A 15,317-nucleotide genomic window follows, 5' to 3' on the forward strand; every position below is an offset into this window, starting at 1 on the left:
TGAAGACACTAGCAGTATGCTCGAAGTTGAGAAGTGAGTGAAGTTGTCATTACTAGGGAGAAGGTGCTTGGGAAGCTGAAAGGCCTGAAGGTAGATGAGGCCTAGATGTTCTCCACACCAGAGATCTGCAAGAGGTGGCTGAAAGCATTGATACAGATTGTGGAGGCATTAGTAACAATCTTTCAAGAATCAATGGATTCTGGAATGGTTCCAGAGGACTGGAGAATTGCAAATGTCACCTCAAGAAGGGAGAGAGATGGAAGAAAGTAAATTATAGGCCAGTTAGTCTGACCTCAGTGAATGGCAAATGTTGGAGTTGATTGTTAAGGATGTGGTTTCGGGAAACTTGGAGGCACATGGTAAAATAAGTTGTAGTGCAGAGTTTTCACAGGGGAAAATCTTGCCTGATAAATCTGTTGGAATTCTGTGAAGAAATAACAGGAGGGGTAGACAGAGGAGGATCGGTGGATGTTGTGCACTTGGATTTTCAGAAGGCCGTTGACAACATGCCACACATGAAGCCTCTTAACAAGTTAGGAGATTGTAGTATCACAGGAAAGATACTAGTATGGATAGAGCATTGGCTGATTAGCAGAAGGCAAAGAGTGGGAATAAAGGGAGACTTTTCTGGCTGACTGAGGTGTTCCACAGGGACACTTCTTTTTATGTTACATGTCAATGATTTGGATGATGGAACTTGGCTTTGTGGCCATATATGCAGAAGATATGAAGATAGGTGGAGGGGCAGGTACTTTTCAGGAAGCAGAGAGGCTACAGAAGGACTTAGATTAGGAGAATGGATGAAGAAGTGCAGGTGGACAGTAGTGTCAGGAAATGTATGGTCATGCACTTCGGTAGAAGAAATAAAAGTTTAGACTACTTTCTCAATGGAGAGAAAATTCAAAAATCCGAGATGCAAAGGGACTTGGGAATCCTCATGCAGGATTCCCTAAAGTCTAATTTTCAGGTTCAGCTAGTAGTGAGGAAGGCAAATGCATTTATTTCTAGAGGATTAGAATATAAAACCAAGGGTATAATGTTGAGGGTTTATAAAGCACTGGTGAGGCCTCATTTAGAGTATTGTGAGCAGTTTTGGGCCCCTTATCTATGAAAGGATGTCATATGAGGAGCATTTGATGACCTAGGGGCGATTCGAGTAGCAACAGTACTCGCAAAGGATACGATTAAATATTCGCATTTCAGTCTGGTACAGCTAAAAAGCACAACTGCTTCCAAGGTCAGTACAGTCAACAAAGATGTCTTAATGCATTTAAATGAACTATCGCTGCTTAAAACCGATGGAAACATTGTGGACAGAAGCACCCACGTAGGATTCCATGGAGGAAGTGTGGCTGTAGATTAGGGATAAAAGTGCCTTTAAGGAAATGGTGTTTTTAACTCCCAATGCTGACTATCTTGCTGTCAAACGTGCAGTCTCTGATGAATAAAATCAATGATCTCAGAGCTAAGGTGCTCAATCAGAGGGGCATTAGGACCGTGTGTGTCCCTTGTTTCCAGAGATTCCTAGGTAACCCTTTCAGTACCGGATGCAGTGATTCAGATTGATGGGTTTACTACACATTGTCAGGATTGATTATAGAGTCTCTCAAAAGCAGAGGTGGAGGAGTATGCCTCATGATCAACTCTTCTTGGTGCACAAATATATCAGTGCTGTCCCAATTCTGCTCACCAGACCTGGAACATCCAGCAATTAAGTGCTGTCCTTTTTACCTACCACGGGAGATCTCTGGGGTCATTTTCAGATTCAGATTCAGTTTATTGTCATTTAGAAACCACAATTGCAATGCAGTTAAAAAATGAGACAACGTTCCTCCAGAATGATATCACAAAAGCTTATGACAAAACAGACTACACTAGAAAATCCACATAACATTTGACAATCCCCAATCCAGAGTCCGGAGAGGCTGCTGCGTATTAATATCGCGCTACCATCTTAGCGCATTCCCCAGAAAGGAGCTCCAAATCCACCAGACAAACAAGACCAAAAACTAAAGCTACAAGACCTGCACAAAACCACATAGTTACAACAGTGCAAACAATAGCATAATTGATAAAAAAACAGACTATGGGCACAGTAAAAATAGTCCAAAGGACTATAAGTTCAAAAGAAATCATCACACAGTTTCCACAAGTCCTCAGGGTCCCAACAGACTCGCCATCCCACGCTGATGGCAGAAGGGAATACCCCCGCTATGGACTTCCATGGCGCCGCCCGACTCAGCCTCGCAGACGCAGCACACACCGAAAGCAACCTGACCGCAGCAGACTCCAAGTCCGTCGAACCTCCGAGCTGACGACCATCCCCTCCGGCACAGCTTCTCCGAGCACCATCCTCTGCCGAGAGTATTAAGACGGCCCCGCCAACAGCCATCGGCAACGCGACCCCAAGGACTGGGGGCCTGTTCTTCCCAGCAGAGTCCCGGACCTCACAGCAGCAGCAGCAACGAAGAAGGTCTTCCTGGAGATTTCCCGATGTTCCTCCGTGCTCCCACGTCCGTTTTCAATCGATTATGATTGCACACGGCACCCCACTTCACAAACAACAGATAATCAGCTTCGGAGTGGCCACTGCAAGCTGCGTCGCGCCGCCATCTTGGAAAAAAGATTTTGGTAGCAGTATACATTCCACCTCAGGCCAATGTCAATCAGGCTTTAAATGATCTGAGCAATAGGATCAACATGCATGAAACAGCACACCCTAATGCCTTCACTATTGTTTTGGGAGATTTTAACCAGGTCCGTCTGAAAAAAATCACTACGCAATTACCATCAACAGATCCATTCACTTGCGATACTAGAGGAAACACCACACTGGACCATTGCTACACCACCATCAAGAATGCCTGTTGTGCCACTCCACACCCTCACTTCGGGAAGTCTGATCACCTGGCTGTACTGCGACTCCCTGAGTATAGGCAGAGACTGAAGACTGCAGCACCAGTAGGGAAGCACAGGAGCGTAAACAAGACTGATTTGAATCGGTGGACTGGATTATATTCAGGGATTCATCTTTGAACCAGGATTAGTATGCTGCAGTTGTTACCAACTTAAAACCTGTGTGGATGAGTGTGTGCCTACAAAGACTTACTGTACATTCCCAAACCAAAAGCCTGGATGAACCAGGAGGTACGTTGTCTGCTGAAGGCTAGATCTGTGACATTCAAGTCTGGCGACCCAGGCCTGTGCCGGAAAACCAGGTATGATTTGTGGAGGGCTACTTCAAGGGTGAAGAGACAATTTCAAATGAGGTTGGAGGTGACACTGGATGCTCGACAATTCTGGCAGGGTCTGCAAGAAATTACTTCCAGTCATCCCTTTGATGCCCTGGCTAATCAGGAACCTATCTATCGCTGCCTTAAATACACCCAATGACTTGGCCTCCACAGCCGCTCGTGGCAACAAATTCCACAGATTTACCACCCTCTGACCAAAGTAATTTCTCTGTATCTCAGTTCTAAAAGGATGGCCTTCAATCCTGAAGTCGTGCCCTCTTGTCCTAGAACCCCCTACCATGAGGAATAACTTTTCTTTTTCAATCTTTTTATTGAATTTTTCAAAAATAGATACCTAACAGTCATAATAGTACAAAAAGAGTGAGATTACATTGTTGGCAGTTAACAGCATATAATAGACTTCCCAAACCCTAAATATAAACAGGATACCAGAAAAAAATAAAAAGATGGAGAAAAAACCCAATATAACTTTGCCATATCTAATCTGTTCAGATCTTTTAACATTTAGCGTAAGCAGAAAGGGTGAGCAGATTCAGGTTTCTGGGTGAGGGTCTATCCTGGGACCAATATATTGATGCAATTACAAAGAAGGCACAATGGTGGCTGTATTTCATTTGGAGCTTGAGGAGATTTGGTCTGTCACTAAAGACACTCGCAACTTTGTACAGATGTACCGTGGAGAACATTCTGATTAGTTGCATCATCATCTTGTGTAGAGGGACCTTTGCACAGTGTTATGTGCCAGCAGCAACAGACCACAGACTCAGATTTTAATGTTAAACAAATATATTTTCAGAATCTACCCAAAATACAGACAATTAAACAAATTACTCTCCTAAACAAAAATTAACAGTGCTATGCATTTTAGCTCACACACTGTGGAGGTCTTCGAACAGTTCTTCTCAAGTCTTACTCAAACGAAGTCCTAGGATGGCAATTCAGAAGATGCAGAGATTCACGGAAGCAGGTGAAGAACGTCTCATAAATCCACACTAAGATGACACAAGATGGCAATCCTGGAGAATTCCACAGGATCCACACTGGGAAAACAAGGACAGTCACAGAAGATTCTAGACGTCGAGTAGTCGTCACTTAAATGCTGGAGTCCACGCAGGGTTAACAAAGTGACGCCAAAATTCCAAAATCCACATAAGGATATCACAATGTGACAGTCACGGAATATTCCTTAACACAAGTGGTCGCCACGTAACACACTCGATTCCATGTATAGATTAACAAAAGTGGTTGCCGCAGAATACTCCAGAAGACCAAGTATGGATCATACAGCGTGATACTCACATGCACTGTGTGCCGCTAATTATCACAGTCTTCTGGACATTGGAGAAGATTTAGACTCGCCCACTGCTGTAGCGAACTCTTCAACTAACTCCACTCAGCTCGCTCTCTTGCTGCTAGCTCACAGTCCATTGTATCCCTTAACTGACGAATGTCCCGGAAACCTCTTCACATTTGTTATAAAGACGTCATCCACCCGCCTGGTCCAGGCGCCCAAATGATGCTTACGGTTAAAAAAGAAACCATTGACATGTAGCAACAGGATCAGAAAAAGTTGCAGAAAGTTGTAATCTCTGCCAATTCCAGCAAGGGCACTAATCTCCCCAGTATCGAGGACATCTTCAAAAGGCAACACCCATCATTAAGGACCTCCATTACTCAGGACATGCCTTCTTCTCATCGCAACCATCAAGGAGTAGATACAGGAGCCTGCAGACACACACTCAATGTTTTAGGAACAGCTTCTTCCCTCCAGCATTGTCATTTGAAATGACAATGAACCCATGAACACTACCTCAGTATTTCTTTTCCTCTCTTTTTGCTCTACTTATTTAATGTAATTTTCTCTCTTTTAATGTATACTTCTTTTTGTAATTTATAGTATTTTGTGTATTGCACTGTACCGCTGCTGCAAAACAGCACGTATCACGACATATGCCGGTGATATTAAACCTGATTCTGACCGGCATTTTTCACTACACTGAATCGAAACAGTTTTGCTCTTTGTGTTTCAATACACTGTTATGAACTCACTTTTCAGACACATTCTCAATGGGTTTCCATAAATTTTAATTTCCCTTTTACTGTAACGCTTTGCTCCTTTAGTGTTATTTTATGTGATGTTAAGAGGAAATTAAATATTTTAACATTGGTTCACCCTCACATAATTTTCCTCCTTGCCAGTTTATTCATTGAGTTGAGCAGACAGAATAATGTTCCCCCAACATCCCGTAATGCCACGTTAGGGGTGCCATGGTAACGCAACGGTCAGAGAAGGGCGTCGGAGTATGGAGTTCAATTCTGCCTGAGTGTAAGGAGTTTGTACATCGCCCTGCCGAATGTCTGGGTTTTCTCCGGGTGCTCCAGTTTACTCCCACAATCCAAACATGTACTGGTTACTAGGTCAATTAGCCATTGTAAATTGTCCTTTGAATAGGCTAGTGTTAAATTGGGGGCTGCTGGGCATTTTGCCAGAAGGACCCATTCCACACTGATCTCAATAAATAACTAAATGTTGACACAGAGTACAATATTTTACATTTCATGCTAAATGCTATAAATCTATAACTTCCTGATTCACTGACACCCGCATCCTGCCTTCTCCATCTCTGAGGAAAAGAAAACAGCGGAATTCTCCTGAACATCCTTTGTTTAAATGCTCTTTTTTTTGTCAGTTGTAAAAGTCAGTCCTTTTGGGGTTAAGACAATATTGCCTCAGGGTTTATTTCCCATGTTTTGAATCTTGGGGCTAATTTCTTTTTAAAATGCTAGGTTCCTGATGATGAGGGAGTGGGGCTGGTGGGGTGTTGGATGCTGAACCATGCATTTTGTAAAGGATACAGAGCACAAAATTTTATATAAAATTATGTGGGCTACAGATCAGGTCAATGCAAGCAGGCTTTTGCCATTGAGGTTGGGTGAGTCTAGAACTGGATGAAAGGGTGAAAGGTGGAATTTTTAAGGGCAATTGAAGGGAGTGTGGGACTTCTTCACTCAGAGGTGATGAGAGCCTGGAACAAATTTCCAGCAAAAGTGGCGGATTTAGTTTAATTTCATCTTTTAAGAGAAATTTAAATAAGTACATAGATGGGAGGGGTATGGAAGGCCAGGTGCAGGTCTAGGCATACTAATGATTCGGCACAGACTAGATGAGGCAAAGGACACATTTCTGTGCTGTAGTGCTCTATAACTATGACAGGACAGCAAAGGGTAATTTGGCCCACTGTACCAATGGTGTCTCTTTGAAAAAGGTGTTCCAATTATCCCACTCCTGTTTAAGTTTGAAGTCAGGCACATACAAACACAGTGTCTAACTGCCATGAAAACTAGCTGTATGCAGCAGCAGCATTGCACATTCCAAGCATGACGAACGTAAATTAACATAAACTTAAATTAACATAAGTTATGCTAATATATAACTGATGCTCTTTTAATGTTACTGTTTGATTCCCTTCCATCATCCTTCAAGACAGCAGATCATAACAGTTCACTGTGCAAAATAAAATTTTCCTCACCTCTCCTTTCTGGTTCTCTTTTCATCTTAAATTTTAATATGAGAATAGTAATCTCTTAAACCTAATTACCTACTTAGGTTATGACCCACATTCACTCTCCTGCATCATCTATTTGCTTCATTTAATCCAATCTGCATTGCGATTGGACAGGCAAAACTGTTGTTTGTTTAATTTTGCTCTAAATTTGTTCAGGTGCTAGAACATGTAGAGAAAGAAAAAAATTGCAAAATCATTAAATTCTTCCCTTAAAGATGGGCTTTCTAATTGACTTGTCATCTGGTGGGTAAAAGAATAATAATCACCTAGCATTTTGCATTGTAAGTTTGGCCACAATGACTTCATTCTTCCCAATAACTATCATCGCAGGCGAATTGCCTGGGGAATTTGCTCGACTTCACTTCGCTTAATATAGTGCTCCTATTTGCATCTTCCTCACGTTGTACCTAATTTATTCCTTTTTCTTCCCCCAGCGTTTCATTATTTTGTCATTGCATACATTTCTGTAATCGTTTTTTTGTTTTCTCTTGGGACACACAGCGGGACAATGCATTTACACAGCCAGCCTTCCAGCTATTAAGGATGCTCGAGCAATCAGGCAGATGCGGCCAAAGCGCGACAAATTAATCAAGGCACAAGTAAAAAAATACAAATAATTAAGGGTCGGGTCAGCAGGAGAGGAAAAGTGAGAGGGAACAGAATTGGCAGCTTCAGAGAGGGAGGGTGGCACGGTGACTTGGCTAAGATATCTACGGGAAAACTAGTCTCCTTTCCATGGACTCTGTTTACACCTCGTTGTAACCGATAAGCAGTCAAAACAATCAAAGACACCTCTCATGCCGAACATTTTCTCTTTTCCTCCTTCTACCGGGCAGAAGATTCAAAAACATGAATCATCTGACTCAAGAACAGCTTCTAGTCCACTGCTATGAGATTCTTGAGTATACCTTTTGTACAGTAAAGATGAATTCTTGATTTCTTAATCGACAATCTTAATCGACAATCCCTTGCACCTTATTTGTCTATCCACACACACTTTCTCTGTAACCACAACACTATATTTTACCATCAGTTATTGTTTTTAGCTCCCTTGTTATACCTTGTTGTGAACTCAGCCAGCTCTATCATGGGCAAAAGCCCACGAGGACATATTGAAAGGGCAATTCCTCAAGAAGGTACCCTCACATCATTAAGGACCTTCACCATCTGGGAGATGACCTCTTCACATTACTACCATTAGGGAGAAGGCACAGGAGCCTGAAAACCTGCACTCAATATTTTAGGGACAGATTCTTCCCCATCTCCATCAGATTTCTGAACAGTCCATGAACCCATGAATACTACCTCACCTTTCCTCATTTGTACTGTTTGCTTTTTTTAAAATTTCAGAGAGCGCAGAGAGGAGCAAATAAAAGTACAGAAGGGACAAGCAAAGTGGCCCTCGTTAGGAGTGGGCCAGTGATGAGAGTGGGAGTGTCAGGCTTTGGCTCAAAGGAGGTTTCAGCTCTGGGCAAGTTTCTGTTAAGTTTCCCTTTTTTCTTACTATGTCAGGGGCACTTAGTGTAGTTTAAATGGCTGTTGTGTGTTCTTCATGCTAGATATTGGAGTCCTGGATGACCCAGAGTCTCCCAGGGAACTACATCTGCATGAAGTGCATCCAGCTGCAGCTCCTTGAAGACTGTGTTGGGATCTGGAGCAGCAGCTGGATGACCTTCAGTTTGTACCGATGAATGAGGAGATCATCGACTGGAGTTAACAGGGAAGTAGTCACCCTAAGTTGCAGGAGGCGGATAGCTGGAGAAAGAATGGGAATGTGAATAGGCAGTTAGCACAGATCAGCCCTGTGCCCATTCCCCTCAATAATAGTATACCATTTTGCATACTGTTGTGGGAGATCGCCTGAATCTTGAGGCTATGTCTCCTAGTTCTAGTCTCACCTACCAGTGGAAACAACTTTCCTGTCTCTATCTTATTTATCCCTCTCATAATTTTATATGTTTCTGTAAGATCTCCTCTCATTCTTCTGAATTCCGGTGAGTACAGTCCCAGGCAACTCAATCTATCCTCATAGTCTAACCTTCTTATCTCTGGAATCCCCTAGTTCTAGTCCCACCTACCAGTGGAAATGATGTGCTCAATGTTTGGGAGGGCTGAATCCACTACTTTTTGTAGGATGTTTTGTTTATGGGCATTGGTATTTCCATGTCATACTGTGATGCAGACAGTTAATACACTCTCCATTTCATACCTGTAGAAGTTTGTCCAAGGTTTAGAAGTCATTCCGTATCTCCGGAAACTTCTAAGGAAGTAGAGGCACTGCCGTGTTCTCTTCACATTTGTGCTTACGTGCTGGGCCCAGGACAAGCCCTCTGAAATAGTAACACTTAGGAATTTAAAGTTACTAGTCCTCTCCACTTCTGATCCTCCAATGAGGACTGGCTCATGGACCTCTGGTTTCCCTCTCCTGAAGCCTACAATCAGTTCCTTGGTCTTGTTGATGTTGAGTAAGAAGTTGTTGTTATGACACCACTGAGCCAGATTTCAATCTCCCTCCTATATACTGACATAACCACCTTTGATTTGGCCTATGACAGTGGTGTCATCAACAAACTTGAATATGGCATTGGAGCTGTGTTTAGCCTCACAGTCATGAGTGTCAAGTGAGTAGAGCAGGGGGCTGAGCACACGGTCTTATGGTGCAGCTGTGCTGAAGGAATTTATGGAGACATTGTTGTCAATCCAAACTGAATGGGGTCTACAAGTAGGAAAGCCAAGATCCAATTGCACAAGGAGTTATTGAGGCCAAGGTCTTGGACCTTATTGATTAGTTTCTGAGAGGATGATATTGAATGCTGAGCTGTAGTTGGTAAAGAACATCTTGATGTATGCATCTTTGCTTTACCTGATGTTCCAGCATTCAGTGAGGAGCCAATAAGATGGCAGATGCTGTGGGCCTGTTACTCCGGAAAGCAAACTGGAGTGGATCCAAATTGCCTCTCTGTCAGGAGCCGAAATATTTCATCAACAACCTCTCAAACCACTTCATCATGTGGATGAAAGTGCAACTAGGCATGGTCATTTGGGAAGGTCACCACACTCTATATGAAGCCTGTTTGAAGCAGGTGGGTACCACACACACTGCTGAAGCAAGAGGTTAAAGATCTCAGTAAATGCACCCACCAGTTGCTCAGCACAGGCCTCTAGTGCTTGGCAGGTATCCTGTCTGGTCCAGATGATATTTGTGGGCTCATCGTCCTGAAGGCAGCCCGCACTTCGGCTTCAAAGACTGAAATCATAGGATCTTCAGGGAATATGGGAGTTTGCGGTGGTTCTTCCGTGTGATGATGGTCAAAGCAGACAGAGAAGGCATAGAGCTCATCTGGACATGCAATCCTGCTGTCTCCCATATTGCTTGATTTAAGTTTATAAGAGGTGATAGCATTCAATCCCTGCCACAATCGTCAAGCATCCCTCGTTGATTCAAGTTCGATCCAGAATTTCCACTTCACCATGAGATGGCTATCCAGAGATCGTACCTAGACCTCTTGTAACTTTCTTGGTCCCTAGACCTGAATACCACTGATGTGGCTGTCAGCAGATTGTGGTTCATCCAGGGCTTCCGACTGGGGAAGACTCTGGATGATTTTGTGGGAATACACTCATCTATTGCTGAACTTAGAGTAATTTGTTATTTCTGCTCTGAAATGCTGCCACAAAACGATAAATTTCATGAAATATGTCAGTGATAATAAACCTGATTCTGATGCTTGGAATGATCTGTCTGGATGTCATGACAAATAAGTTTTCACTATATCTTGGTACATATGACACCAATAAACCAATAACTACTTCAAGATGGTGTTGACTGACGACAATATTAGGTATTGCTGCATATCCTCTAGTGCTGTTCGCTCCACCCCACTATTCACAAATGATGCTGAGAGTGAGAAGGGTCCTGCAGTATTATGTTCAGGTCTGGTCTCCCTCCCTGTGAGAGGATCTACTTACAGTAGAGGGTCACCAATTGGATTCCTGGAATGGATGAGAGTGGGAGGGAAAAAGGGTTTATACAATGAGAAGAGATTAAACAGACTAGGTCTATTCTCTCTAGAAATTGTTGGTATTATAGACCAATCACAAACAAGAGAAAATCTGCAGATACTGGAAATCCAAGAAACACACAAAATGCAGGAGGAACTCAGCAGGCCAGGCAGCATCTATGGAAAAGAGTAAACAGTTGAGATTTCAGGCTGAGACTTTCTGTCATGCAATCCTGATGAAGAATCTCAGCCTGAAATATTGACTGTTTACTCTTTTCCATAGTTGCTGCCTGGTCTGCTGAGTTCCTCCAGCATTTTGTGTGTGTTGCCTGGTATTGTAGACCAGTGAGTTTTACATCAGTGGCGGGCAAATTACTGGAGAAGATTCCTAGAGACAGGATTTACAAGCGTTTGGAGAAGCACAGCTTGATTAGGGTTAGTCTGTATTGGCTTTGGGAGGAGCACATCATGGAGGACGATCCTGATTGAATTGTTTAAGGATGTGACAAAACCAGTTGATGAAGGTAGAGGAGATGATGTGGTGGTTATGGATTTTAGTAAGGCTTTTGATAAGGTTCCCCATGGTTCACTCATTCAGAAGGTCAGGAGGTATGGGATCCAGGAAAACCTGGCTGTGTGGATTGAGGGTTGGCTTGCCCATAAAAGGTGGTTTTAATTGGGGCATATTCTGCCTGGAAGTTGGTGACCACTGGTGTTCCACAGGGATCTGCTCTGGAATGCCTGCTCTTTCTGACATTTATAAATTACTTTGATGAGGAGGTGGAAGGGTGCGTTAGTAAGTTTGCAGAAGACATGAAGGTTGGTGGAGTTGTAATAGTGTAGAAAGTTGTGGTAGGTTACAACGGATATTGACAGAATGCAGAGCTGGGCCGAGAAGTGGCAGATGGAGTGATTCACTTTGGAAGGTTGAATTTGAAGGCAGAATACAGGGTTAATGGAAAAATTCTTAGCAATGGGGAAGAACAGAGGGATCTTGGGGCCAACATCAAATGATAAATAGCTCCTTCACAAGTTGGTTGGTTGTTGGTCTTCATTAGTTGGGGACTGAGTTCAAGCGCAATGAGAGAATTGTTGCTCTATAAAACACTGGTTAAACCACACTTGAAATATTGTGTTCAGTTCTGATTGCCTCATTATAGGAAAGATGTGGAAGCTTTACAGAGGGTCCAGAGTAGATTCACCAGGATCCTGCCTGCATTAGAGAATATGTCTTATGAGAATTGGTTGAGTGAGCTAGACTTTTCTCTTTGAAGTGAAGGAGTTTGAGAAGTGACTTGATAGAGGTGTACAAGATGATAAGAGGCATAGATTGAGTGTATAGCCAGAGTCTTTATCCCAAGGCAGAAAAGGCTAATATGAGGGTGCATAATTTTAAAGTGATTGGAGGAAATTATAGGGGGAGGTCAGAGGTAAGTTTTTTACACAGAGAGTGGAGGGTGGATGGAAAGACCCACCGGGGTTATGATTGAGGTAGATACATTAAAAAGAATTCTTAGATAGGCACATGAATGATAGAAAAATGGAGGGCTATATAGGAGGGAAGGGTTAGACTGATCTGAGAGTAGGTTAAAAGGCCGTCACAACATCATGGAACAAAGGCCTGTACTGTGCTGTGCTGTTCTATGTACTAACTTTGAATGAGAGGTGATCTTATTGAACCATACAACATTCAGAAAAGGCTTGGCAGGGTAAGCGTAAGCATGTAGTGGCCTTCTAAGTGAGGAGTTAGCCATTTAAGACTGAGGCAAAAGGAAATGTCTTCACCCAGAGGGGAGTGAATTCTCCATTCAAGAAGGCACAGATACTAAGTACATTCAAGAAAAATATCAATAGGTTTTTTACAAATGCAAGAAAATAGTACTGGTACAGATGTCAAAGAGGTAAAAAAGAAGTCATTCGTAATCTCTTTGAATGGTGGAAGAAGGTGCTCAGTGACCTATGGCCACTTGTGGTTCCGATATTCCTTTGTATTTCTGCTACTGATACCCTTAGTTCAAAGTTCAACATAAATTTATTATCAAAGTCACCATACACAGCCCTGAGATTCATTTTCCTGCAGGCATACTCAGCAAATCTGTAGAATGGTAACTATAACCGGATCAATGAAAGATTGAGTGCGGATGACAACAAGGTGTGAAATGCAAATATAAGCACTGTATTGTGAATAAATTTTGAGAACATGAGATAACAAGAGGAAGAGTCCTCAAAGTGAGATCACTGGTTGTGGGAACATCTCAATGATCGGGCAGGTGAGTGTAGTTATCCCCTTTGTTCAAGAGCCTGATGGTTGAGGGGTAGGAACTGTTCCTGAACTTGATGGTGTGAGTCCTGAGGCTCTTGTACCTTCTACCTCATCATCACAATACCACACAGTGACTTCAGTACATATCTCCTTTCCCGTCTCGCATTTACAGGACTGCTCTCTCTTCACTTGAGCTGCGGGAAAAGCAAAACAAAAAAGAGACCCTGGCAGCGATAGGTCTCTCAGAGGTCTGTGAATTTATGAGTGTATCTACTCTGGCGTGTGGTGGATGCTGAGTTACAAAGTTAATGCAATATTCAAATGGGTTCCCAGGGAACTGAAGGTCAATGGGATAAGAAGCGTAGATAGAGTGGAAAGCCTTCATCTTTTTCCTTGGGCAGAAATGGTTAATATGAGGGGGATTAATTTTAAGGTGATTAGTGGAAATTATAAGGTGGGGATGTCAGAGGTAGTTATTTTTAGACAGAGAATGTTAGGTGTGTGAAACATGCTGCAAGGGGTAGTGGCAGATGCATATACACGCAAGATGTGTTTAAGCCAAGTGTATGGAGGACTAAGTGGGAGGGAAGGGTTAAATTGAATTTACAGTAGGTTAACATCATGGGCTAAAGGGCCTGAACTGTGCTGTGTTCTATGTTCAATGTTCATTCAACATTTTTGTGAAGTATGTGAGGATTAGCAAGCTCTTCCCCAGAACTTGTGCTCTCCGATTCTTGTTACACGCATTACTACATCAGAAGTGAATCTTGATAACCTGACGACAGCACCATGTGTTGAATCTGACACTTCTCATTCTGCCTGCAGAACTGTTTTCATCGAGGTTCTGAAAAGTAACTCTCTCATAGCCTTGAAATTCATCTCCTGAGCTTGCCTCTTACCTGCAGAAAGGGGCAATTCACAGCAGACAGCTGAAGGGTCTCGGCCCAAAACGTCAACTCTTTATTCATTTCCATAGATGCCGCCTGACCTGCTGAGCTCCTCCAGCATTTTGTGTGTGTTGCAGCCAGATCTCTTGTCTGGTTTGTCTATCACATTCACGGGCCCATTTTACAAACCACCAGGCTTCTCTTTTCTCTGCGTTGTTCCTGCTCGATTTCATTTCCACTTGATTTGCTGTCAAATCATGTAAGTGCCCACAACACAGCTATCCAAAGTACTCCCAGGAAGTTATTGCATTCTGCTGGAAAAGCAGAAAAGACACAGGAAGTTGGAAATAACTGGAAGCACTCAGCAGGCCAAGCAGAGTCTGTGCAGGGAGGAAGATAAGTGCTTCAGTTTGGAGACCTTTAATCAGAGCAGGATACAAGATGTTGAAGTATGTAGATAGCCAATTGAATTGTCAAAGCATGGAAGGCTGTGGACCAAATACTGGTAAATAGGAATACAGGCAGTGAATCACTTGACTTATGGACACTGTATGTATGAATGAGAATAATATTTAAACAAGTTCAACCAAGGAGACTGGTGGAGACGAAAGCAACTTTGAAACCAAGCAGGTGAATTACACTGGACAACGAAAATTTTGCTTCCTGAATACTATCGGGTGTAGCTCATGGTTTTAGGCTGCTGGTCATGAAAATCACCAATGAAATTTCCCTATCATGCACCATTTTTTTTGAAATCACCTTAAAGTATCTTTGATGGTCCGCAAATCAAACAGATAATCAATGACAAGCAATTCAAATGGCTTCTAGTGGGACTGGAGAAAATCACACGGAAGGCATTCAAGGATGTTGTTGAAAATCTTCTTGGCAACTACAGAGCACCAATCTATGTGCAACTGGTTGACAACATGCTTCAAGCATACAAAACCATGAAGTGCAATATGTCACTAAAGATTCATTTTTGCACTCCCATTTAGATATTTTTCCTGCTAATCTTGGCTTTGTCAGTGACGAGCGTGGTGAAATTGTATCAGGGCAACTGGAATATTTCAATGCAGGTGTTGGACACGTAAGCAAGAAGCCTCAGAAAGTGAGCACAAATGAAAATCATCAACAAAACATTGCAAAGTGTCAGCACTGTTAAGCAATTAGAAACATTATATCCAATAAAAGTTAATTTCTTAGTTCTTCAAATTCCTATGTGAAATTATATTTGTGATCACCTTCAAGCAGCCTATCATAAACAAAGAACATTTCTGAGGAAGCAACACTTCCAAAAAAATTTGTTGTCCAGTGTTATAGTAGATTGTAAGCAAAATGAAATGTTA

This window comes from Hemitrygon akajei, chromosome 14 (genome assembly GCF_048418815.1).
Source record: "Hemitrygon akajei chromosome 14, sHemAka1.3, whole genome shotgun sequence".
NCBI classification, from domain to species: domain Eukaryota; kingdom Metazoa; phylum Chordata; class Chondrichthyes; order Myliobatiformes; family Dasyatidae; genus Hemitrygon; species Hemitrygon akajei.